Source organism: Bos indicus, chromosome 2 (assembly GCF_029378745.1).
Source record: "Bos indicus isolate NIAB-ARS_2022 breed Sahiwal x Tharparkar chromosome 2, NIAB-ARS_B.indTharparkar_mat_pri_1.0, whole genome shotgun sequence".
Taxonomy (NCBI): domain Eukaryota; kingdom Metazoa; phylum Chordata; class Mammalia; order Artiodactyla; family Bovidae; genus Bos; species Bos indicus.
In genome coordinates, this window is record NC_091761.1 from 61,332,505 (window position 1) to 61,357,824 (window position 25,320).

The following is a 25,320-nucleotide window of genomic DNA, read 5'->3' on the forward strand; positions in this document are numbered from 1 at the left end:
CTATATGTGATTGAAATTGGAGGAGCGTGGACCTGAAACAAGAAGTACTTCTAATAAAGAAGTGAGTTGAAAATGTGTGAGAGGACAGAGAACCACACCCCAGGGGCCAAGATCAAGATTAATTCACTTTCTAACCAAGACAGATGAGAATCATTGCACACAAGCCCACAGAGATGAGGGCCATGCATCAAGCCCTGATGCCTATGGATCTCAAATGCTACAAATGGCCACTGAAAACTCATTAATTCCGTTTCAGAGGGGGGCAATCTTAATGAACAGGGAGCAGGGCTCACACAATCTCCTAGTTCAGACCTGGGGGACTTACTGCCCAAAGAGTAAATGGTGTCAGATTCCTGTTACAAACAGAACTACAAGAAAAAAAGAAAACTGGGTTTCATCATCATAAAATGTGTTGCTATTTGTCATCTGGAAAGAAATAACAGCACAACTGCACAGCTGACACATTTGGATGAGATTCTGCTATCCTGGGAGAAAAGGGGTTGTCCTTTTGAAAAGTGTGGCAAGTTTCAATCTGGATTCACCACTTTCATATTTTTTAAAAGGTGAAAAAGGTGAAGGTATGAAGTGAATGTGAGCAGGGGTGTGTGTGTGTGCACACGTGTGCACCAACCTCACAGCTGAATATGTTGTAAGGATTCTTATTTGCTAGACAAAGCAAATCAGCCATGCTGTTCCAGGTGGTCAGGGACAAAGAGTTCCCCCCACCACCCCCACTCCCACTGGCAAGGAGAAAATGTCTCCTAGCCATTACAGTGCAGGAGGCACCAGAGAGGATGATTAGCCTGGTCAGGTCCATTCTAGCATAGCATTTTAGCAGAGCACGTCTGTTAGAATTTCTAGACTGGTGCCTCACTGTCTGCTCCCCAGACACTTAATTTTAGACACCTACCAGAGATCAGAATCTCTGGATATTAAGTGCTATCTACAGATCAAAATATTGGGCCATGTAACAGCTCTAGCTCCATCCAGCAGTTTCCACAACATCCCAGCTCTGATCCATTATCTGCACTGCCAAGAACTCAAATTATCTTGGAATTGTGAAGAGGTAGCCACAATTCAGATTAGGCAGAGACTGCCTATTGGGTTTCTGTCTCTATCCCTTGAGACTTTTACTGTATCTTTCTTATATCCTTTTAATCATACTTTTTGAAGTTATGACAGTTCATAGCTCTACAGCACTTTCAAAATATGAAGAAGGTGGTTTTCCTGGACAACTTTGCCAAGTGTGGAGAGTCCACACAGAGGGGTAAGTTAATTTACAAAGTACCAGCTCAATTTAAGCCTGTATTTAAGCCATGTGAGGCTCTCTTTCTTAGACTCAAAGCCCAAACTGAATCATTCTGTTCTGTTTTGATAACAGCAGTGCTGCTTACACAATTGGTCTTTCAAGACAACTTACATATTGGACTATCTGAGAATTACAGAAAGCAGGGCTTCCCAGGTGGTACCATGGTAAAGAATTCACCTGCCAGTAATGCAGGAGACGCAGGTTGGATCTCTGGGTCAGGAAGATCCCCTGGAGAAGGAAATGGCAACCCAATCCAGTCTTCTTACCTAGAGAGTCCTATGGACAGAAGAGCCTAGTGGCCCACAGTCCATGGGGTTGCAAAGAGTCGAATATGACTGAGCATGTATGCACTCACTGAAAGCCAGTTCACTGAAATTCCATCCTGTCTGGAACCCAACCAGAATTGGAAACCCTCTGGCATCCTGACCTTGTTAGTGCCTTTTCCACACCTCCTAGATTTTCTCCCCTCCCTCAAGAGGGAGACATTCAAAGAGAAGTTCTGGGAAACAGCAGAAAGAGAGGTATGCATGTGCCTGAAGGAACTTGGAAAAGAAAACTCTCTGTGAAGTGGAATGCCAATAAAGAGCTGACACCGTGTTTGGAATGCCAACTGAACAGGGTCCTCAGCAGAGGGATTTTTAGAATAACATGTTTGTATTTATGTACGCACCATGTGATACTTAAAGTTCATAGGGAAATGCCAAGTGAAAGGCAAATTTGCCATACATTCCCCATACTCCAATTAAATATTCCCACTGTAACTTGTTTGCTCTGTACTTCGTACAAAGGAATTTAGGACAATATAACCCCTTCCTTTAAAAACAAGCGGTTTTCCCTTTTGGCCACCACACTGTAACACAATTGCAAGCCTGGCTTGTGGGATGGGCCCCACGCAGCTTGCACCCTCCCCTTCCTCAGGCTCTGGGAGCTTCCTCCGCACACTATGCATACTCTGAGAGTTTCTTTGACTTTGCCTGTTTATAGCACTGCGGGAGGAAGAAACAAAGCAATTGTGAAGCTTGTTAAGAGGCAGTTCATATGATATTAAAGGTGACCTTACCACTTCCAGTTCTATTTATTCCACTTCCTTCCAAACCGGGGCAAATCCTTCCTTTCAGGGCAAGAGCATCGCTCTGTGGATGCTGTCTGTGGGAACAGAGAAAAGTTCAAGCCCTCAGAGGTTATTCATTACCCAAATCGGGAAATATAGTATTTCCCATTGGCTCACATGTTAGGTCTTAAATCACTGCTACTTGGCAGAGAGAGTGAACCTTTGTTTGGTGAAAAGTAGTTTTTGTTGTTGTTTACTGATAAAAATAATTCAGTGAGGCTTACTTTTGCTACACTGGCAAGTTAAAAAAAGGAATGGTTCCCCCCTACACAAATTATAAATACATACGTATACAGATGCATAGATTCATGCATACATATACAGTAGAATCCATACTATGGATTCTCCATATTCATAAGAATTTTTTATATAAGAATTTCTTTTGCAAACTTGGCCATAGCATAACCTGCAAATACCAATCACCCAAGTCTCGAACCCTGTCACAAGGGGAACCACAATTCACAGTTTAGTGTCAGCTGGCTGCAGTGGTGTTTTGTGTTGTAGTTTGCTGCATTCTTCAGAAAGTTAAAGGCATTTCCTGAAGGCCCACAAAACGCAGCAGGTGTATTGGTAAGTGCAATATAACATGTAGGCAGGGGTTGTACTAGGTGGGTCAGAAAATGCCTTAGCAAGACTTAAGCTTGACTATTCTGAACAGTAGTTCAGCTGCTCAGATTATTAACTTCCTTACTGATAGTGTTCTCACCATCAACATGAATGGCATTTATGCTGTCTATTGAATCTAGAAATGCATAAATCAATGTGTATTCACTAAAACTCTTTCAAATTTCTTTTTCTCCCATGGAGAATATTTTATTTTTATTTTGCCTCTCAATTATCTGAATAATCCTCATTCCTTCATTTTGGTACAAATGTGCTGTCTTCAGGCCCTGCTGATTAAAGCAGATGTTATTGGGATGGTAAATGAACTGAAAGCTGATCAGAGGTGCTTACTTGACTTTGCAAAGGTCTGCATTAATTCCCTCTTTTCCACTAAATGGAGGGGAGGATGCATGAGGATGGGGGAGATTGCAGTTTGCTTCATCATCCTGTTTCCTCTCTAAACAACTCCTCTCAGTCCTGGTCTTACTATTTTCCTCATCATGGCTCGGATGGAATACATCAGCCCCCTGCCACACAAGAGGGAGGCACCAAAGAGCATCTTTTGCACTTGTCAAGCTCACCCTATGCCTGTGGAGATCCTTAGAATTCAACTCCAAGTGCACTTCTTCTTTCACTCATTCGTTGAACAACCATACCCATCATGCTTTATAACTATGGGGGATATAATTCTGAACACGACTGGCCCCTGTCCTCAAGCTGTTTGAAATCTTAATAGGGAAAATAAAATTTATATTCAGATCATTATAATATAGGACAGAGGTAAGAAGGGCCACCTACAGGAAGATAACCGAATTCCTATGAGAGGACAGAGAAGGGAATAAACACTCCATGTGAGTGATTTAGGAGAACATCATTGTAACATCATGTAGGGAGGCTTACAAAACTGAGTCTTCAAGACATGGACCTCAGAGATTAAGGTAAGGCCTCAGACAGTGTGAGAGGCATGAACGAGAACAAGGAGGCAAAAAAGTGTGCAGGGTCAGTTAAGGACACAAAGAACAAGCGGTCCTGTTGGCCGGTGTACAGAATATCTAAGAGGAGGAAATGAGGGAGAGGGGTTGACCTTAGGGAGACTGACTTACACTCAGGAAGATTTTTTTCCAGACCATGGTTTCTAGGTTTCCAGGTGAGTGGACCGCCACTATTTCCTTCCTAGTATAATACTATATATATATTACCCTATTGGAAAACATTTATTTCTTTACTGGTTCTTCCCAATAATAAAGCACTAAGGAATATTTGGTACTTGAGTATTTGCACACATCTGTATTGTTTCCTTAGGGTTCCCAGGTGGTTCAGTGGTAAAGAATCTGCCTGTCAATGCAGGAGACCCAGGTTCAATCCCTGGGTCAGGAAGATCCCCTGGAGAAGGGAATGGCTACCCACTCCAATATTCTTGCCTGGAAAATCCCATGGACAGAAAAGCCTGATGGGCTACAGTCCATAGTGTCAAAAGAGTTGGACACAACTAAGAGACTGAGCACACTTACTGTTTCCTTAGAAAAGATTCCTAGAATATTGATGAGCTGTAGGACATGGACTGTCCTCCAGCTCTGATGAACCAGGAAGTACTTCACAGGCAGAAGGAGGAGGCCTGCTCCTCCCATCCTCCCCAACACTTCAGAGCTGTTTAAAATCTTTATCGATTTGATAAGCCAAAACACTTATGGTATTGTAATTTAATTTTCATATTTTTTCATCTTTAAATATTAATGAGGCTAAATATTTTTATCAAATATTAGTGGCCATAGAGCCAACATACAAAACCCTTTAAATTGGATTTTATTAGTAAGAAATGAACTAAAAAAATAAATCAGATTCATTTTCATTTTGCTTCCTAAAATAAAATTGTAAAACTATTGATCTCGAAGCTACATCTCCAGGCAAATAAGGGAGGGCGCCCTGATTTTCCCATTGATTGAATCCACCCTCATCCTTGGGCTTCATCAGCCTGGGAACAGCTGGCCTTTGAAAATTGGCCAATAATGCACTGCACCAGAACCCCAGTTGTACTCCTGATCTTAGGCTCTTTGAACCTTGACCTCCTTTTCTTCCAGCTCTTCGAAGCTTCATTAAAATTTATTCTTCTCTAAAGGCATGTATCATATTTTGCTTCAAATAGGTACTTATCTTGCCCTTCTACTAGATTATAAGCTTCCTTGAGAGCAAGTTACTTTGTCATATTCAGTTTCTCCCACAGCACCTAAAATCCACCTCCAGTATTTTTGAATGGAAAGAAATGTAACAGCTTAAAAAGTATTTATTTCCTTTTCTTGAAGACAATTTCTTTTGTTGTCATTGGAATCTCTTATTCTTGGAAAAACTCCTACACACACACACACACACACACACACACAATCTCAGGAAAGATATAACCAAATTAAATAGCCACAATGAATTAAACAATGCCTTTAATATGTAACACCTGAGGAGGATATTTTCTCCTTTCTAGAAACCTTCCCCTTCATGGGTCAGCTGTCATTGAATCATTAAATTATTTTGTATTCCAGTGGATGTAAATACGAACATATTTTTAAGGGACTTTTCTTTTGATTCACAAGTAAATTTGGATTTTTTTGTATATGTTTCAGGAATATTAGATTCAAAACAATGTATGTTTTATTTTTCCACTAAAAATATTCACCTCTGTTAAGCACAGGGTTTCTGGAAGGGAACCTTAATAGCATACTTAGCAAAGGAATAGTTGCCAGCTGACTAGCTATTGATTTAACGTTCCATAATTTCCATGGTTCAATCACGCCTACCATGGTGAATCAGATGGAGCATCCTCAATGAACCAATAAATGAGCAATTTCCCCCACCAGAGGGATATGTTTCCTGTGTGGCAAAGGCATACATAACTTATCACAAACAATGTGAGGCTTCAGTGAAGCATTGATTTACCTTGGATCATCCAGCCTTCTGTTTTCAGTAATGGTTTATTCTTCTAATTGGCACTCACCACACACCAGTTTTTTGTTTAAATGTTTGGGTATGTAATCTATCTCTGCTTGAGGTCAGGGACCATTTCACAGACACTTTATCATTTTCTATGACATATATTGGGTGGTCAATAAATATATGTCAAGTGAAAATCGTATGTGACCACAGAATAGGGCCAGAGTTTGCTGTATGCATGTAGTTCTCAACCCTGGATTTCCGTCAGGGTCGCCTCAGGATCTTTTTCAAAAAGACCCAGGCCCCATGCCAGAGCTGTGGAGGTATCTGGTTAGAGGTAGGGTGTGAGCATCCTACCCAGATCCTACGTTTTACAGGTTTTGTGGGTAATTCTAATGGACAGCAGAGCTGAGAGTCACTCCTCTAAGTCGTTGTGATACAAGACAGGCAGGCAGATCAGCAAGTAGTCTAATAAATACGACCATTTTGCTTTCTCTCAAAATATAGTGCTTCTTAAAGCCTGGTATCCAGACCAGCAGCTTCAGCATCATCCCACAACTTGTTAGAAAGGCAAATTCCCAGTTCCTCCCCAAACCTAGAGAATCAAAAACTCTGTGAGTGAGGTTCAGCTCTCCATCTGACTCCTGTTTGGGAACCGCCACAATAGAGAAATATGTTGAACTAAAAATGACAATGTTATGGATGTCTTAGGGAAATTGATTTCAAGACTATTCAACTCAAAGCTTCAGATTATGCTTTATGAAACAACTCTCTGGTCGATAGTTTTTCTTAGTATTAGCCTTCTGGCACCTGAAAGAAAGTAAATTTTGGCATATATGGAAAACATTCTGTAAGGTTTGACAGTGGCAATGACTGCAGTTGACATCCCATACACAGTAACACTTGACCAAGAGGAGGGAAGCAATTACATCTCAATCACCTCCCGTCCCGTTGTTCTATGCTGTGTGGTGGCCCTCAGCGCTTGGGCAAGAGATGTGTTACTCAACTTTAGGTTCTACTCAGTTGTAAAATCAAGACAGCAGGAAATTCAAACCACAGGCACAACTTGCCTACCAGGTTACAGAGGTCCTTAAGCAGCCAGGGTCAGAAGCAAGTGTTCTTTTGCTCCCAGACATGGGATTGTGAATGCAGATTGAGAACGACCTCAGCCTGCCTTCCACAGCATGCTTCCCTGTATGCTTCCTCAAGTGCTCCACAATGGATCTGACTCAGCCTCAGAGGAGGAGGGGCCTGAGGGGTGGTGACGGTTGGTGGTGCCTGGGGGAAGTGACAAAGGGAAATTTGACAGTGAGCGGCAACAGCAAAAGTTGTGACTGGCAGCACATGATGTGGTGGGGTCTGATGCCTTGACTGTCACACCCTACCTTGACAGACACCTCCTCTGCCATACCTTTATCTGGGACCCATCAGAGAGACAAGGCAGACTTGGGTTACTGGTTTTAAAAAATGATTAAAGGCCCAACATCAGGTAAGGTTGGTGATCTAGACTTGTGAGCAGATTTCTCCAAGTGCAATTCCACATTGAAATCATTCAGGGGACACTTGTTAAAGTTGTAGCTTCCTGGATCCCAGAACCTACTGAATTGGCATTTCTGAAGGTGGGAGGTTCAGAAATCTTCACATTAAACAAGCCCCTCAGGTGGCTCAAGATCTGACTTTCACAACGCTGCCTGAATATAATTTTGTTGATTCGAAATTTGAAGTCACTTAACATTCATTGATGACTCTGTGCAAGAAAATGCAGGAGATATAAAGATAAGTCTTAAGATACAGTCCCTTACAAAGGAGAGTTAACCACAAAAAGTAGTAGTGGTGATAGTGGTTGCAGTAGCAGTGGCAACAGCAGTGATAAACAAATATGTGCTAAACTGTAACCAGGTAGAATGAGGTAGGAAAAAAGTGAAAAGGAAGACCTGTGAACATTCAAAGTAGATTAAAACTCAGGGTTCAGGAAAGGCATTGGTAAGGAGGTGGCATTTCAGATTTTAATAACTTTTTTCCTAAAACAGGAATATATATCTAATAGTAGTGTTACTTATAGACATCTCAGATCATTCTTGGGGGAATGGGGAAGATTTCAACAGGAAGGGGAAGGACAGGGATTCCAGGTGAAGGGAACAGTGTAAGTGCTGTGTACTGACCAGTATTTCTGCCTTCTCTGAATTTCCTCTTAGTAAGAGTCCTCAAGGTCCTTGGAGTTAGTTAGGAAACTGAATTTCCTTTCTGGCTTACTGATGCTAATCTACATTTATTGCATCCAATGATATTTTTCGGTAATTATTTCTGGTTCCATAATGTATACATTTGGGGTATCAAATAATTAGACAAATAATGATAAATAATAATTAGATAAATAATGGCAAAGCATAATGCTGATTTAAGGGAAGAGTGTAGATGTCTGCAGTTCACTTTAAAATGCATCCAAAGGACTTCCCTGGTAGTGCAGTGGATAAGAATCTGCCCACCAATGTAGGGGACATAGAATTGTTCCCTAGTCCCAGAAGATTCCACGTGCTGTGGGGCAGCTAAGCCAGTGCGCCACAACTACTGAATCCTGTGTGTCTCGAGCCTGTGCTCCGTAATAAGAAAAGCCACCACAATGAGAAGCCCTTGCACAACAATGCAGAGTAACCCCCACTCACCTCAATGAAGACTGAGCACAACCAAAAATAAATAATAAAATAATTTTTTTTTTTAAGTAAAATACATCCAAGAAACTTCCCTGATGGTCCAGTGGTTAAAACTCCTCACTCCCAATGCAAAGAGTACAGGTTCAATCCCTGATGGGGGAACTAAGATCTCACATGCTGCAGGGCTCAGCCGAAAAAATAAAATCCATCCAAATAATAAGGTAGGATGATAGGGAGATGGATAGATGAAAAGATACATGATGAAAGAGATTAATAAAATGGTAACAGTAGAATCTAGGTAATGGGTATATGGATATTCCCTGTAAAAATCATTCTAACTTTACTATGTGTTTGAAATTTTTCACATCAAAACTGGGGGCAGGGAGGATGGGCTGCTTCCATAGGTCACGTGACCTTGAGCAAGTTTCTACTTAACTGTCTTGGCTTTACTTTGTTCAGTTATCCAGGGGGTTAACTAGTAAATCTCTAAGTTCCCTTCTGGTTCCCAAATTCTCTCGTTCCTTTTGCCTTTCTGACAGGGAACAGAAGGGTTACTACCACAGACAGGCGGTCATCTAACCTACCATGACTTAGCTCAACTAATAAAGGTAGATAACCTTCCTCCTAGCATGGCAGAGATGACTTAACTCAGACCCAGACAGAGTTACGCTGTTGTCTGTGGTCCTAGAGCAGGTGCTGTAAGAGTCAGACCTTGAAATTTGTTTTGAAACCTACCACCTGTTACTGTGATTGTGTGGCTGTTTTCCTGGCTTATGGGATTTTACTTCAGCTGTTGTTCTCAGGCGAGAGTTTATTTCCTCTAGGAATCACCTTGTTCACTGGCCCTAAACTTAGCATTTGTGTGCAGGGATCTTCCGGAGACTGATTCAACTTTGCAACACTGAATATTTTGCCAAAAGTCCTGAAGTCACTCACAGACTTGAGTAACAGATTTTCAAGCTGGGGAAGTGGGGGGGTCGGTGGAAGGGTGTTAGGAATTCTCTTTCAAGTCTTTTGTTATAGACAATCATCTTTTTGAATTTTGATTTGGGGAGAAGGATTGAAAGAATCAGATTAATAGCTCCTTTTTTTTTCCCTGCTAACAATCAGCATTGTGCCGAGTCAGCACTTCCCTGGCCTTCATTGCTTCTCTTAAAATTCTTGTGCCTGTAAAATTTTACTGCAAGTTAAAAACTTGGCAGATAAAAATTCAATTGTTCCCTGACAGTTTGAAGGGAATGATACAGTTTTGGAACTAGAATGGATTTTAGTGATTAACTAGTTTCAATCCTTCATTTTGACACTGAGGTACATGAAGCTCAGTGACATTATTATAAAGAGACTCGCTCAAGGTCATAAACCTCATTAAGAAATGAGCTAGAAATCTACTTATATTACAGTGTGTGCTCTGTAAAGCAACAATAAAAAGCTTAAAAAGATACACTTACAAATATTGTTATTTTCTTATAAAAAAAACGCCATGGTGTTCTAGTTTCCTATTGCTGCCTAACAAACCACTGCAAAACTGAGTGACTTCAAAGAACAACATATCTGTCATGGTTCCATGAGAGAGAACAACGCTTGGCTCCGCTAGGCAGTTCTCAATTGGAGTGTTTGGTGCTGTTGCCATCAGATGGTAGCTGAGGCCCGACATCTAAGAAGGCTCCTTGATTACCATGTCTGGTACCTGAACTGGGATAGCAGGGAAAGCTGGGGGCTGGTCAGACATCTCTCCCTCCATGAGGATAAGCTGGGCTTCTCACAACCTGGTGGTTCCAGGAAGGCAGATCTCTTACATGGCAGCTAGCTCCCTCCAGCACAAGTATTTCAGAAGGACATTGTGAGGCTTCTTATGACCCAACTTCTGCTACATTTAATTGGTAATACAGGACCAACCTAGATACATGGAATGTGGATTATAAAAAGGCATAAGGGACTTTCCTGGCAGTCCTGTGATTAAAATGCCACACTTCCACTGCAAGGGCACAGGTTTGATCCCTAGTGGGGGAATCAAGATCCCACATGCCACGTGGTGGGAGTCAAAGAAAGCAGGGGGCGGGGAAGGCATAAATACCAGGAGGCAGAGTTCATTAGGGACCATCTTTAGAGACTGCCTAATATACATGATTTCACCACTACTCTTTAGAAATAAATATTTTAATATTCTAAAAACAAAGAGAAGTAATTCTAAAATCTATGGCTGTGCTCAGGTAATATCAAGGACTGCATGAGATGGTAAGAATTTGGAGTTAGAAAAGCCTGAATTCAATTCCAACTATTATCATTTACGGAGACCTCAAGCAAGCAATTAATTGCTTAGAGTCTTGAGTTTCAACATTACATAATTAGAATGACATTTACTTCAAAGGATTATCTTTAAAAACTAGATAAATGATGGGTGTTAAGCTCTTTACACATAATAGTTGCTCAATACATTTCAGTTCCTCTTACCCTAAGCCATCTTGGAATCCAGAAATCTAGCCAGGTATTCACTGAACTTATGTTTGTCTGATTGACCGGGTTCTGTCATTGAATTGTTATTGGATCATTGAATGCCTTATTCAAACATTACTAAGACACATTCCCTTCCTTCAAGGAGCTCATACTTTGATGAAGGAGAAGAAAATATAAACACAGCTGTAACCTCGTGAGAGGGGTACTATAATGAAGACTCCAATGGGATTACAAAGGAGGGAAGAGTCCACACCCAAGAGGAGTCCTCAGGGAAAGCTTCACAGAGAAGGGAATACAGAGCAGTATCATAAAAATCGGGTAGGAATTTGCCATACACAGGGGGTGGGAAGGGAAAATCCATAGAGCATAAGTTGCATGTGCAAAGGCACAGATGGGCAAGACAGCATGAAGAGTGAAAGCAGCTGGGTTACACTGAAGCAAAGAACAGTGGGAAATGAAGTCAGGTAGAATTCTAGGTAAGGGGGCCACCTTGAAAGCCATCATGGTGGCCTAAGGAAGAGACAATGGAGGCCGGAGGTGGAGCTACAGTGGAGATGAAGAGGAGAGGGATCAGAGAGAGGGAAGACTGGCTATCCACTGGGAGGGAGAAAAGAATCCAGAGGCAATGTCTATATTTCTGGCTGGGATGATGCAAAGAATGGTATAGTCATCAGCTTATAGAGTGTATCCAGGAAGAACAATGGGCAGAGTGGTAATGAATTTGGATTGGGACTCTCCAAGTCTGAGAAGTCTGTAGGACATTCAGAACAGAATTGTTCCACACACAGTTGAATTTAGGATTCTAGAGCTTATGGAGTGGGTTGGGCAGGAGAGAGAGATTTGGGAGTTACCTGACAACTTGGAGAAGTCTTCTTAAAAGTTAATCTTTTCTTACTAGCCAGGTAAATAAATGATGTCTGAGGTTTAAAGATTGCTTAAACAGCTGTAGCTTTGGGCTTTTTTTCTTATTCTATGGTTTTCTTCTTAGTTAGAAGATGTATGCAAAGGGAAGGAAGCATAGCGGTTGGTAAAGTACTGCAGGTCTACACTATCTTACAACTCCCATAGCAGGAAAAAAAATGTTTAATTCCTGTATCACAAACTAACAAGATACATCAAACTTAAATTGATGGTCCTTTTAGCTAATTCCATAATGCTGCTGCTGCTGCTGCTAAGTCGCTTCAGTCGTGTCTGACTGTGTGCGACCTCATGGACTGCAGCCCACCAGGCTCCTCCATCCATGGGATTTTCCAGGCAACAGTACTGGAGTGGGGTGCCATTGCCTTCATAGTGATGATTATGATGATCATGAATTCCATAATAATCACAACTAAATCATATACCAAAAATAGCCCATTTTCATTGGACTTGATTCTCCCTAGCTTTCAAGGGTAGCAAACAGAGTTAGGGTCTAATGAAACTGACAGAATTATTGAGACATTGGCTTAACTATTTTCACTAAAGGCTAACCATTTGTACCTATTCTTCTCAAGACCCTATAGCAGCAGCACATTAAACATGAGAGGCTACATATTCTAATTCCCATTCTTCTGTGTTCCAGCATAATCTGTTACCAAACTTTTTGGAGCTTCAGATTCTCCCAGGAAGTTTTTTTTCTTTTTTAAATCCATGTTTCAGAGCCTCAGCCACAGTGATTCTCATTCAGTAGATCTGGGGGTAGAGCCAAGGTATCTGCAATTTTAACAAGTTTCCCAGATGATTCTGATAAAAATGTATGACCAGAGGCAAACTGAATCATTTCTTAGGGCCCAGTTTCCTAATCTATAAAAGGACAATGACACCTGCCTTAGTGGTATGGATCATGAATTGGGTGAGCCCTGGTGGCTTGGATGGTAAAGAATCTGCCAGCAATGTGGAAAACCTGGGCTCGAACCATGGGTTGGAAAGATCCCCTGGAGAAAAGAAGGGCAACCCATTCCAGTATTCTTGCCTGGAGAATTCCATGGACAGAGGAGGCTGGGGAGCTACAGTTCATGGAGTCGCAAAGAACTGGACAATATAGTCTAGCCCTTCCCAAATTTTAATTTGCATGCAAATCACTGGAGATCCCCTTAAATGTAGAGTCTGATTCAATCGTCATAGAATAGGGCCTGAGGCATTTCTACCAACCAAGCTGTTGCTGCTACTGCAACTGATATCCAGACCACACTTTGCATCGCAAAAGTATAGAAAATATTAGAAAGTAAAGAGAGAATGTTTTGTCATCCTTCACTGAGAGAGAAGTGATATTTTTCTTGAAAATACAGATGAAAGTTAAAGGGAATGGTAGAAGATGGGGGACTTAGGATAAATAATGATATTGAGGAATTCCAGATGTTAAATATTATTCAGAAGAATCTATTATGTTCCTTTTAGCATACAGATTTAAAAGTTAAAATATTGTCATCAAAATAATCTAGATAAAATAAGAATTCCTTTTGTAGTTTATTTAGAAGCAACTTTAACAGATTTTACAGAACAAGTTTTTCTGCTCACAGCTAAGTGCTACTGCTCTGCCCTAGGCCCCCACCAGCCCTGCTTTCCCCCGCTTGCAAACATGAAGCTGTTTCCACTACCTCTGGCTCCCTGGAATTACTGCCCACAGCCAGAGCTCAGAGCTGCCTACCATGGCCTCTCTCGAGCTTTCTCTTCATCCTTGCTAACCGATGTTGCCAGCGTTCTCCATTCCCTTGAAAAGGACCCAGGACTTGGCTAGATTGAGAGGGGAAGCAGATGACTAAGGACAGCAGGGAGAAGGGGTATGGAAGATGCCTGTTGCCTCTATGGTGCTGCCTGCTTTGTAGCCTTGGAAGTAACAGACAAAATCTGCTTCCCCTCCTCCCCACCACTCCCGGCTCTAGAGGCAGGGATGGGAACTGAGTCGTTTTATGTTATAAACCATATGGCTTTTTGTTTTAAGGAATAATCTTCCTAGAATGCATCCAGAGTACAGCAGAGTTAAAAAAAAATAAAATCTGAAAATCGGATGCCTCTTTGCGTAAACTGCTATACCACACGATAGATCCCTTGTTTGTTATCATAAGCACGTGTTTCCCCCAAATTTCCTGTTTTTTAGATGATTTGTGAATTGAAAATTTTGTGCATGGAAGGAAAGCCACATTATTGAAGCTGTAAACAATAGAATGACTATGGCTTTAATCCTTTGAATACGACTTTGTTTCCCATTGACCAAAAACTTCCTAAAGGAAGGAAAGCTAGAAACATTCAGGAAGGATTTGTATTTTATTTCATAACAGCTTTGTGAAGAGGGAAAATCGTTTGGAAACCTTAGATTCCCTTTCCTGGTTGATGGGCATCAGAACACACAGCCGTGCTGGGCTCTGTTTGCAGACGGTAGCTTCCCGCCCACCAAAGACTTCCTGACCTCAGTGCCAGCTTTGTTTTATTATTGTCACACTGACACCAACAGACATTCATCCTGTGCCAGAGTTTCACATATTCCCTGGACACACTAGGAACAGGTGCACCCACCATTCATCTCAGTTTATTTACACAGATCAAAAAATGTTTCCCTAACATAGTCTATTGCATATTCCATAATTCATGGATTATCTGTTAATTAAAGGGATGTAATAACAACAATTGCAAAATAAGTCATCATCCATTGAAATCTTAATAAATCACTTTAAATCCTCTCCCCTGAGGACTGTATTTTCATTTACTTTATGCACCAAGAAACATGCTATTTAAAAATAAGGTACAAACAGAGAACTGTACTCAGTATCTTATAATAACCTATAATGGAAAGAATCTGAATATATATATATTTAGTTTTAATATGTATGCATATGTATATACATATATATATAACTGAATCAATATATATAACTGAATCAATCAGTACACCCAAAACTAACATTGTAAATCAATTATACTCCAATAAAATTTTTGAAAATGAGTATATATTACAAGAAACTAGAAAACATTAAACTTGGTAGTGAAATGTTGAAACTGTCCATATTTTAAAAAAAGTTATTAATTAGCTGGATTATCCTTATAATTTTGGAGACAGGGGTCTGTGGATAAGAGAAACTAGCCTTAAATCCCTAAATGCTGATGTGACTATCCCTGCTTTGTGTATATTCTGTGCCGGAGGCATAAATTACAGACCCCAGTGCTCGGGCTGTCAGTCCCCACTGCAGAAGCCAAAAGGGCCCCTTGGACACCTGCCCCTTCCAAGATTCTAAGTGATATCAGCCTCATTTAATAAGCCCCACTGAATGAAGAACACCACACACACTTCTTGTGGCCATCAGCCTTTAGGGCTTTGGCTCAGGTATGCGTCTAGAGATGTAATTTAGATATTTGTCATCCTGAGAATTATGTTTCAGGTAGCAAATCCTCATTATCGACCTGCTCCATCAATGACTTCCCAGAGACAGAAGGTGCAGCTGAGGTTAGGCTTTGGTCTTGTCAGTGGTAATTAGGGAAGGCAACACCTCTTCATCCACAAGGTCCTGTCTTTACAGCATTACCTGTGCCAGCAGGAACAGCCAGCCTCCCACTCTGTTAGGGACACACTGGGGGAAAAAGACTGGCTGAAAGACAGGATTCATTTCCACTGCTTTCCAGAGCAGTGTTTGCTTTGTCTTAAGTCAGGGAAGGCCTCCAAGTTACTTTCAGTAGCAGATTTAAGCGACTGTTTCTGTATTAGAGTTTTTAGTCTTTTGTCTAAGCACGGACCCTTCTGAGTGTCTGTTGCTAATTATGAACCATTTCCCCACACCAAAAGTGCACGTACATGTAAACACACGAAGTGTCGCATACCATTTCAAAAAGGTCAGGGACGCTTGGAGACCAGGAACCTCAGATTAAGGACATGTGACTGAGACTGAGATACTTTTTAAACTTATAGAAGTCAGTTTCATAACACATATCTCCAAAACCTTTAGGGGATGAAATTAAAATGAAAGCGTCAAAAAAGATCGTACTTTTCTAAAGTAGTTGTGACAGTTGTCTTTTTTCCTGAGCAAACATTGTATCAGATCAGATCAGTCACTCAGTCGTGTCCGACTCTTTGCGACCCCATGAATCGCAGCACGCCAGGCCTCCCTGTCCATCACCAGCTCCCGGAGTTCACTCAGACTCATGTCCATCGAGTCAGTGATGCCATCCAGCCATCTCATCCTCTGTCATCCCCTTCTCCTCCAGCCCCCAATCCCTCCCAGCATCAGAGTGTTTTCCAATGAGTCAACTCTTCACATGAGGTGGCCAAAGTACTGGAGTTTCAGCTTTAGCATCATTCCTTCCAAAGAAATCCCAGGGCTGATCTCCTTCAGAATGCACTGGTTGGATCTCCTTGCAGTCCAAGGGACTCTCAAGAGTCTTCTCCAACACCACAGTTCAAAAGCATCAATTCTTCAGTGCTCAGCTTTCTTCACAGTCCAACTCTCACATCCATACATGACCACTGGAAAAACCATAGCCTTGACTAGATGGACCTTTGTTGGCAAAGTAATGTCTCTGCTTTTCAATATGCTATCTAGGTTGGTCATAACTTTCTTTCCAAGGAGTAAGCGTCTTTTAATTTCATGGCTGCAGTCACCATCTGTAGTGATTTTCGAGCCCAGAAAAATAAAGTCTGACACTGTTTCCACTGTTTCCCCATCTATTTCCCATGAAGTGGTAGGACCGGATGCCATGATCTTCGTTTTCTGAACGTTGAACTTTAAGCCAACTTTTTCACTCTCCACTTTCACTTTCACCAAGAGGCTTTTGAGTTCCTCTTCACTTTCTGCCATAAGGGTGGTGTCATCTGCATATCTGAGGTTATTGATATTTCTCCCGGCAATCTTGATTCCAGTTTGTGTTTCTTCCAGTCCAGCGTTTCTCATGATGTACTCTGCATATAAGTTAAATAAACTGTTAAATAAACATTGTATAGTTGAGCATGAAACACCAGCTCCAACCTTTGCATCTTACACTCTAAGGCAGCATGGTAATTCATGGTTATCTAGATGTCCATATATACTGTGGACAGAAGTAATAGGTACCCTGACTGTAGCTTAGTTTACATGAAACCAAGAAGTTTGCCTATAGGATTTATTTAGTCCTCACAACAACCACACAAGGTAAATACCACTAACCTTTTCTACACCTAATGACATTGATGCTCAGAGAAGAAAGCAATTTTTCCAAAGCCACATAATAAGCAGCAGAGACAGGACTCTCCCCAGAACTGTTTATCTCCAAAGACCTTGCTCTAAATACACATGAGAATGCAGATCTATCCAACTTTATAACTAGCTTTTTTTATATCCCCCAGAATTCTTGAGGCAGTTATCAGGCAGATAGGGAGGAGAAGGACTTTTAAGCTACTTGAAGCAAAATCACACCCTGTCTTCACAGTAATATCTCTAGAATGTCTGCCTAAGAGGGACCTGAAGGCAGTCGTCCAGTTTGGAAAGTGGCACTGGGAGCTCATGTTAAGGCTGCAATTGAGTAAGAAACACAGAGGCTACTCCCCACTTTAAGTATGGCTGGCATCACTTTGGCTGCCCCTGGCTTCTGTTATGAGAAGCAGCAGCTGTCCCCTCCACTCTGATGAATGATGAGGGAATCTGTGCTGCACTCTCGCCTGGGTCTCCCTATCTAGCCCACAACGGCGCTGCCTTGGTCCTCCCGCCAGCTCTGTTTCTCTACCCGCTTCTCCAGGTGGCTGCCTGCCTGTCACTCTGCTGCCCTCTCTGGTGGCCACATGGGGATGAGAAACCTGTGAAAACTGAGCAAACACTCCATACTACCCACTGTGAATGTAGAAATAGTCAAGCATTTAGACTCCTCTAACATTATGTTTTTCTAAATGTGAGTGGCAGCATGAGACACAGTCCAGAGCCTAGTATTAATAAAAATGAATGACGCAGTCAAAGCCTGAAAGAACTTTCTTAAAGTGTGAGGATCAAGTAACACAAGTGAAAGAAATTTCACTCGCCTAAGTCACTTTAGGGATAACCTGATGAGCATGAGGCATTTTTTGTGGGAAGCAGTTCGTGGCTGGTGATTCCTTCACTTGCTATTGGACTTCACACAAGTTACTTCATTTCTCTGTGCCTTGGTTTTCCCATCTGTAAAATGGAGATAATAATAGCATCTAGTTCAAAGTTGCTCTGGGGGTTAAATATATTAATAAATGTATTACATTTAAAACAGTGTCTGACACATGATAAGTATTCAAAAATTGTTATGACTACTTTGGTTTATCATTTGGCCATTTTCATAAACAAGGAAGGGTGAACTATTTAGTCCATAGAGCCAAAAGAATATTGTGAAGTCTCAGAAAGTATGTTACACTTGTCCAGAAGTCTGGGGGTGGTGAGGTAAGCAGGTGAACTTGATGCAAGGCCTCAAAACAAGGTGAGTAGAGCCCCAGCAGGCCAGTTAGGTATTGGACTGTAGCCCGCCAGGTTCCTCTGTCCATGGGATTCTCCAGGCAAGAATACTAGAGTGGGTTGCCATGCCCTTCTCCAGGGGATCTTCCTGACCCAGGGATGGAACCCATGTCTCTTATGTTTCTTGCATTGGCAGGCGGGTTCTTTACCACCAGCACCACCTGGGAAGCCCTTTACTGCATTACAAACCATCTGAAAACATAGTGGTTTTAACAGCAGCAACTTATTATTTATCATTTTTCTATGAGTTGATCAGGCAGTTCTAGTTCAGAGTGTTGGTTAGGGTCCTGAGATGGCCGGAATGTCCAAAATGACTTCATTCACATCCCAACTGGGAGCTCAGCAACGGTTGCTGATCAATGTCTTTCATTTTCCTCCATGAGGACTCTTCACACGGCTTCTTGGGCTTCCTCACAGCTCACAGCATGGCAAGTGGATCCAAGAAAGATCACTCTAAGACATGAAAGTAGAAGCTGCAGATTTCTTAAGACTCAGCCTTGAAAGTTGCAAGGCATCATTTTTTTGCTGTATCCTATTGATCAGAATAAATCATTGGCCAGCTTAGATTCACAAGTAAAGAAAATAACCTCTTCTTATGTATAAGGGAATAGCACAGTCACACTGCAAAAGAACATATGGGACGGGAGATCTTTTTTCTTGCCATCCTCAAAAACATTCCTAGCTCACAGAATAGGAACTAGATTTTCTTAACTTTTGGATTGAGTGACTCAATTAGGAAGACCTGTCTGAGTTTAGATCATTGAAAAGAGAAATAGATGGAATTAAGTGTTTTAATTTAGCATGACTTGTTTATAAGTGACTTAAAGTTATTCTTCAGAATACAGAAAATAGTTCCTTTGGATCTAAAAGTCATATTTAGAATTATTAATAAGAATAGATAAAGGACATTAGGCTGATGGAGAGAATGGACTTGTGGACACAGAGGAAGGAGAGGGTGGGATGATTGAGAGAGTAGCACTGAAACATGTACATTACCATATGTAAAGTAATTAATAGATAGCTAGTGGGGAAGTTACTGTATGGTACAGGGAGCTCAGCCTGGTGCTCTCTGATGACCTAGAGGAGTTGGATGGGGTGGGATGGTGGGAGGAAGGTTCAAGAGGGAGAGGATATATGTATGTAGTGTTAGCTGCTCAGTCATGTCCCACTGTTTGTGACCCCATGGACTGCCGCCCACCAGGCTCCTCTGTCCAGGGGATTCTCCAGGTAAGAATACTGGAGTGGGTTGCCATGCCCATCTTCCTGATCCACATTGTTGAACTGCAGAAACCAACACAACATTATAAAGTAATTATCTTTCAATTAAAAATATTTTTTTAAAAAAAAGGACACTAGAGAACATAATTATCAGTGAAGAACATTTCTAAAAGTAAAACACTTTTCCTTAAAGAAGAGATAGATGATAAAACTTCACGTGCTCCCTGAATGGTGGCAACAGTGAACTTATAGTGAAAAACTGTATTATGTTAAAGCGAACAAAGCAGAAAACAACAAAAGGGCACCTGAATAATGAATAAGAACAGTCAAACAGCAAGAGGCACATGAGATCCCCATAGCTGCTATTACTATTTGATTGTTTCCCCACTTCCAACCTCATGTACAGTTCTTTTAAAAGTGCGATATACTTTGCATTTGCTTCTTATTTTATATTTCAATTTATTGCAGGGAGGGAGTTTGAGTCCTATTGCAGTATTTCTGGATATGGCTACAGTCAAACATGGAATCACAAAATAAGATTGGACATAATCCAACCAAATGAATTACTACTTACCCTGAACTCTCTAGGTCCCCATGATTGTACAAAGCCTGGTCTTTGAGATAAGTTATAGATGGATAATGTGAAAAAGTCAACAGCAGATAGATTTGGGTAGATTTTTCGATGTTGGGGAGAAGAGAAGGCAATAAGAAATGATACCAAGATTTGGGGCCTGGATGTTATATGAATGGCTATGTTTGCTAGAGTGATTAACAAGGTAAGTAGGAAGGAAAGTGAATTGTGTATTGCAAGGGAAGATTACAAAAACAAGTTTGAGACTGAAAGAATATTTTAAGACAAAGTAGCAGCTTGCCAGCATTTTCATAACATACTGATATCCTCGGCTTACTTCTATTTGGGAAAGGATCCCCACTCATTCTCCTTTTATGAGACTATAACTTTTTATTATTCATTTTACTGTTTGTCATTTATTGAGTTGTTTCTACCCAGTGTGTTTACAACTCACATAAAATACAGAAAACAATCAAATATACAGAAACAAGCCTGGGAAATGCAACTCACCCAGAGAAAATATCATTAGTATCTAGCGGCAGCTGCACACTGTAAAACAACTGGAGTCGTCTCAGCTAGAAAGCAAATGAAAAACAAGGGAAATGAGTATCTAGACGCCTCAATGGAAAACTTTTTTTTTTTTTTTAATAGAAGGTAGTTTTAAATGGGCCGTCAGGGAAAGAGGATAAGTTGTGTAAGTGAGAAACAAGACAATCCATCAAGGACAGAATGCAAAGAAGAGAAAAAGGTAAAAGTTCTCATGGGAACAGGATATAAAGTTGATGACAATGGGCCTTCATAGAGGATGAACAGCAACATAACAATGTGTGCTATGTGTTATTTGCATAAACTCCAAAGAACTTGGCACCATCTACATCACAAACATAAACCAGGAAGTGGGGGGGGGGAGGGGGGGGGGAGCGTTTCAAGCAGCCAGACTAGGAGTGGGAGTTTTCAACTTTACTCAAGTCCCTAGGCCCTCCCTCTGCAATAATTCCAATAAGCTTCACTACTTTTTTCAAACTCAACCATTTTAAACAAGATTCAAACTCAACATCTACATAGTTTCCACTATAATAATAGTTCACATTTGTTGAGCACTAACTATGCACCAGGCATTGTTCTAAATTCTATCTGGATGGACTCGTTTATCACTTATTGCAACCTTAGAGATAAGGACTAGGATTATCTTCATTTTATAGATGAGGTGATTGAAACACAGAGAAGTTTTTTAAAGTACCCCAAATCACACAACTAATAAGTGGTAGATTTGGGATCTGAACCTAGATTAGTCAGGTTCCTACATCCTAAATAACTGGACTGGCCCCACCCAAACTTGAGTGCTCATCAGAATCATCCAAAAGGCTTTTAAAAACAGAGTGCTGAGTTCCACCCTCAGAATTTCTGACATTAGTAGTTCTGAAATGAAGCCAGAGCCTTTACATTTCTAACAAGTTTCCAAGTATATTAGTTAGCTAAGGCTGCCGTAACAAAGCGCTGAAACCATGCAACTCAGATTTGCAATTTGAACCCTTGTGAGGGGACTCCAACCGGGCCTAAACCCAGACTGGGACTTGAACCCATGGTTTTTTAAATTGAGATCTCACAGCTGGTCTCAGGACTTAATGAAGCTCACGTTCTTAATGCCTCCTCACTGAAAGAATGCAGTGCGAGACAAAGTGATAGGAAAGAAACAGATTTACTTAGAGAGAAACACAGATGGTGAATGCAGCCATGAAATTAAAAGATGCTTGCCCCTTGGAAGAAAAGCTATGACCAACCTAGACAGCATATTAAAAAACAGAGACATTACTTTGTCGACAAAGGTCCATATAGTCAAAGCTATGATTTTTTCCAATAGTCATGTATGGTTGCGAGAGCTGGACCATAAAGAAAACTGAGCACCGAAGAATCGATGCTTTTGAACTGTGGTGTGGGAGAAGACTCTTGAGAGTCCCTTACCCTTCAAAGAGATCAAATCAGTCAATCTTAAAGGAAATTGGTCCTGAATATTCATTGGAAGGACTGAAGCTAAAGCTGAAACTCCCTTTGGCCACTTGATGCGAAGAACTGACTCATTGGAAAAGAAGCTGATGCTGGGAAAGATTGAAGGCAGAAGGGGACAACAGAGGATGAGATGGTTGAATGGCATCACTGACTCAATGGACATGAGTTTGAGCAAGCTCCGGGAGTTGATGATGGACAGGAAAGCCTGGCATGCTGCAGTCCACAGGGTCGCAAAGAGTCAGACACCACTAAGCAACTGAACTGAACTGAAGAACTCAAAAATCTTGGCAATTCACAAAAGGACAAATATTTTATTATTCCATTTATATGAAATACCTAAAGCAGTTAAACCATGAAAACAGAAACTAACATGATAGTTTCCAGGGAACTGGGGAGGGGGGAAATGGTGAGTTGTTCTTTGATGAGTATACAGTTTCAGTTTTACAAGATGAAAAAGTTCTACAGATCTATTATATAACAATGTGAATACAGTTAGCACAGCTAAACAGTACCTTTGAAAAAGTTAAGAGCGTAAATTTTATATTATGTGATTTCTTAATCACAATTTGAAAAAAAATTTGTGAAAAAAATTGCATAGCAAATCGGAGTCATTTAGGCCCACACTTCAGAGGCCCTGAAGACATTACTTTGTTGTATAGAATATTTGCATTGTTCCTCTCACCTTAAATCCCATTAGCTGTTCCCTTGCCTGGAATGCTTCTTCCCCAGATATGTTCCTGGCCTTGTCTCTCACTATCTTTAAATTGTGAAATGTCACCTTCTCAATGAAGCGTACCCTGATCATATTTAATATTGCAACTCACCCCATGCTCCTGCCACTCAGCACTCCCCATTTCCCTTATCTTGCTCTACTTTTTTTTCTTTCTTATTATCACTGTCTAACATGTTGTAGAATTTACTCATTATAATTTTTTTTGTCTACCTCCACACCTCTAAAAGGTAAGATCTACAAGAGCTGGTATTTTTATCTTGCTTTGTTCCCTGATGTATCTCAAATGCCCAGACTAATGCCTTTCACATAGTTGGTACTTATTTGTTGAACAAATGGATGAGCATTAGCCATGAGCTAAGTGTCTTATATGCACTACATGTGTGTGTGTGCTAAATTGTTTCAGTCGTGTCCAACTCTTTTTGACCCTATAGACCATAGACTGCCAGGCTCCTCTGTCCATGGGATTTTTCAGGCAAGAACACTGTAGCAGATTGCCATATCTATCTCCAGAGGATCTTCCCAAACCAGGGATCCAACCTGAATCTCTTACATCTCCTGCGTTGGCAGGCAGGTTCTTTACCACTAGCACCATTTGGGAAGCCCCTTACCTGCACTAACATTATAAAATAAAATATGAAAAATGACTTTTGTGTTAGGATGGCAGATCCAGTCTTGCTTCTGGCCCTAGTCCTACAGAAACTAAAATCACACAGATGGGAGAACAGAAAGGGGGAGAATATCCCCAAAATTCAAGGAGCTGGAAAGCAGACAGACCAGTGCTAACCAATTTTGCAGATATGAAAAGCTGAATCCTAAGGCAGTAGTCAGGAAAGCTGAGAATCAACCTAATTTATACCATAGAAACCTCAGAATACTCAGGATAAGCAGCACCAACTACCTCTGCAAATAGAAGTGGGGAGGAGAACTTACAGGGAAAACTGTGGGAAACTACATGAAAAGTCTGATCCTTACATCCCTCCCTACTTCACTGTTTTGTCAAGAGTCCTCTTCTACCCTGACATGATGTATTCTCTGGAGAGGGTAAAAAAGTGGGTCCTTGAACTTTAGAACCTAGGTACTATACCAAGACTAGAATTCAGTGACCACATGCATGTAGAATGCTGAACATTCCTAGAACACTAGAAGACCTTTTATCTTCAGGTAGGAAATTAGAAGCACTTTACACTGAACAGTCTGACTAGCCAAAGGGAAAGTACTAAAGATAAAGACACCTACGGTTGCCCACCAAATGGCCCAACCCGTTTTATCACTGGGTAAAACCTGAAACTGGCAAACTCCAGTCCCACTCCAATAATTTTGCCTAGAAAATCCCATGGACGGAAGGGCCTGGTAGGCTGCAGTCCATGGGGTCGCTAGAGTCGGACACGACTGAGCGACTTCACTTTCACTTTCATGCATTGGAGAAGGAAATGGCAACCCACTCCAGTGTTCTTGCCTGGAGAATCCCAGGGACGGTGGAGCTTGGTGGGCTGCCGTCTATGGGGTTGCACCGAGTCGGACACAACTAATGCGATGCAGCAGCAGCAGCAGCTGCAGCAGCAGTCAAATGCTCAGAGCTTCTAATTAGCTTTTAGTGCCCACTTTTAACATGAGCTGACAATCAAAGAATCACCCATAAACAAATAAGTGAATGAATGAATGTTGAAACATCACAATATACAGGAATTATAAATATAAATTTATTTATGCCAACTTCAGTTCAGTTCAGTTCAGTCTCTGCTTTTCAATATGCTATCTAGGTTGGTCATAACCTTCCTTCCAAGGAGTAAGCATCTTTTAATTTCATGGCTACAGTCACCATCTGCAGTGATTTTGGAGCCCAAAAAAATAAAGTCTGACACTGTTTCCACTGTTTCCCCATCTGTTTCCCATGAAGTGATGGGACCAGATGCCATGATCTTCGTTTTCTGAATGTTGAGCTTTAAGCCAACTTTTTCACTCTCCACTTTCACTTTCACCAAGAGGCTTTTGAGTTCCTCTTCACTTTCTGCCATAATGGTGGTGTCATCTGCATATCTGAGGTTATTGATATTTCTCCCAGCAATCTTGATTCCAGCTTGTGTTTCTTCCAGTCCAGTGTTTCTCATGATGTACTCAGCATATAAGTTAAATAAACAGGGTGACAATATACAGCCTTGACGTACTCCTTTTCCTATTTGGAACCAGTCTGTTGTTCCATGTCCAGTTCTAACTGTTGCTTCCTGACCTGCATACAAATTTCTCAAGAGGCAGATCAGGTGGTCTGGTATTTCCATCTCTTTCAGAATTTTCCACAGTTTATTGTGATCCACACAGTCAAAGGCTTTGGCATAGT

The 25,320-nt window shown here is 41.1% G+C and overlaps 1 long non-coding RNA gene across 4 annotated transcripts in view; it reads right to left on the minus strand.

Moving 5' to 3' along the window:
* The window catches only part of LOC139176414 (uncharacterized), a 544,804-nt gene that overhangs the window by 511,567 nt on the left and 7,917 nt on the right, over nucleotides 1-25,320 (minus strand). For all 4 annotated transcript variants that reach the window (XR_011560878.1, XR_011560877.1, XR_011560876.1 and 1 more), the window contains exon 2: nucleotides 2,370-2,455. This is a non-coding gene — a long non-coding RNA (uncharacterized lncRNA). The remainder of the gene's footprint in view (nucleotides 1-2,369; nucleotides 2,456-25,320) is intronic.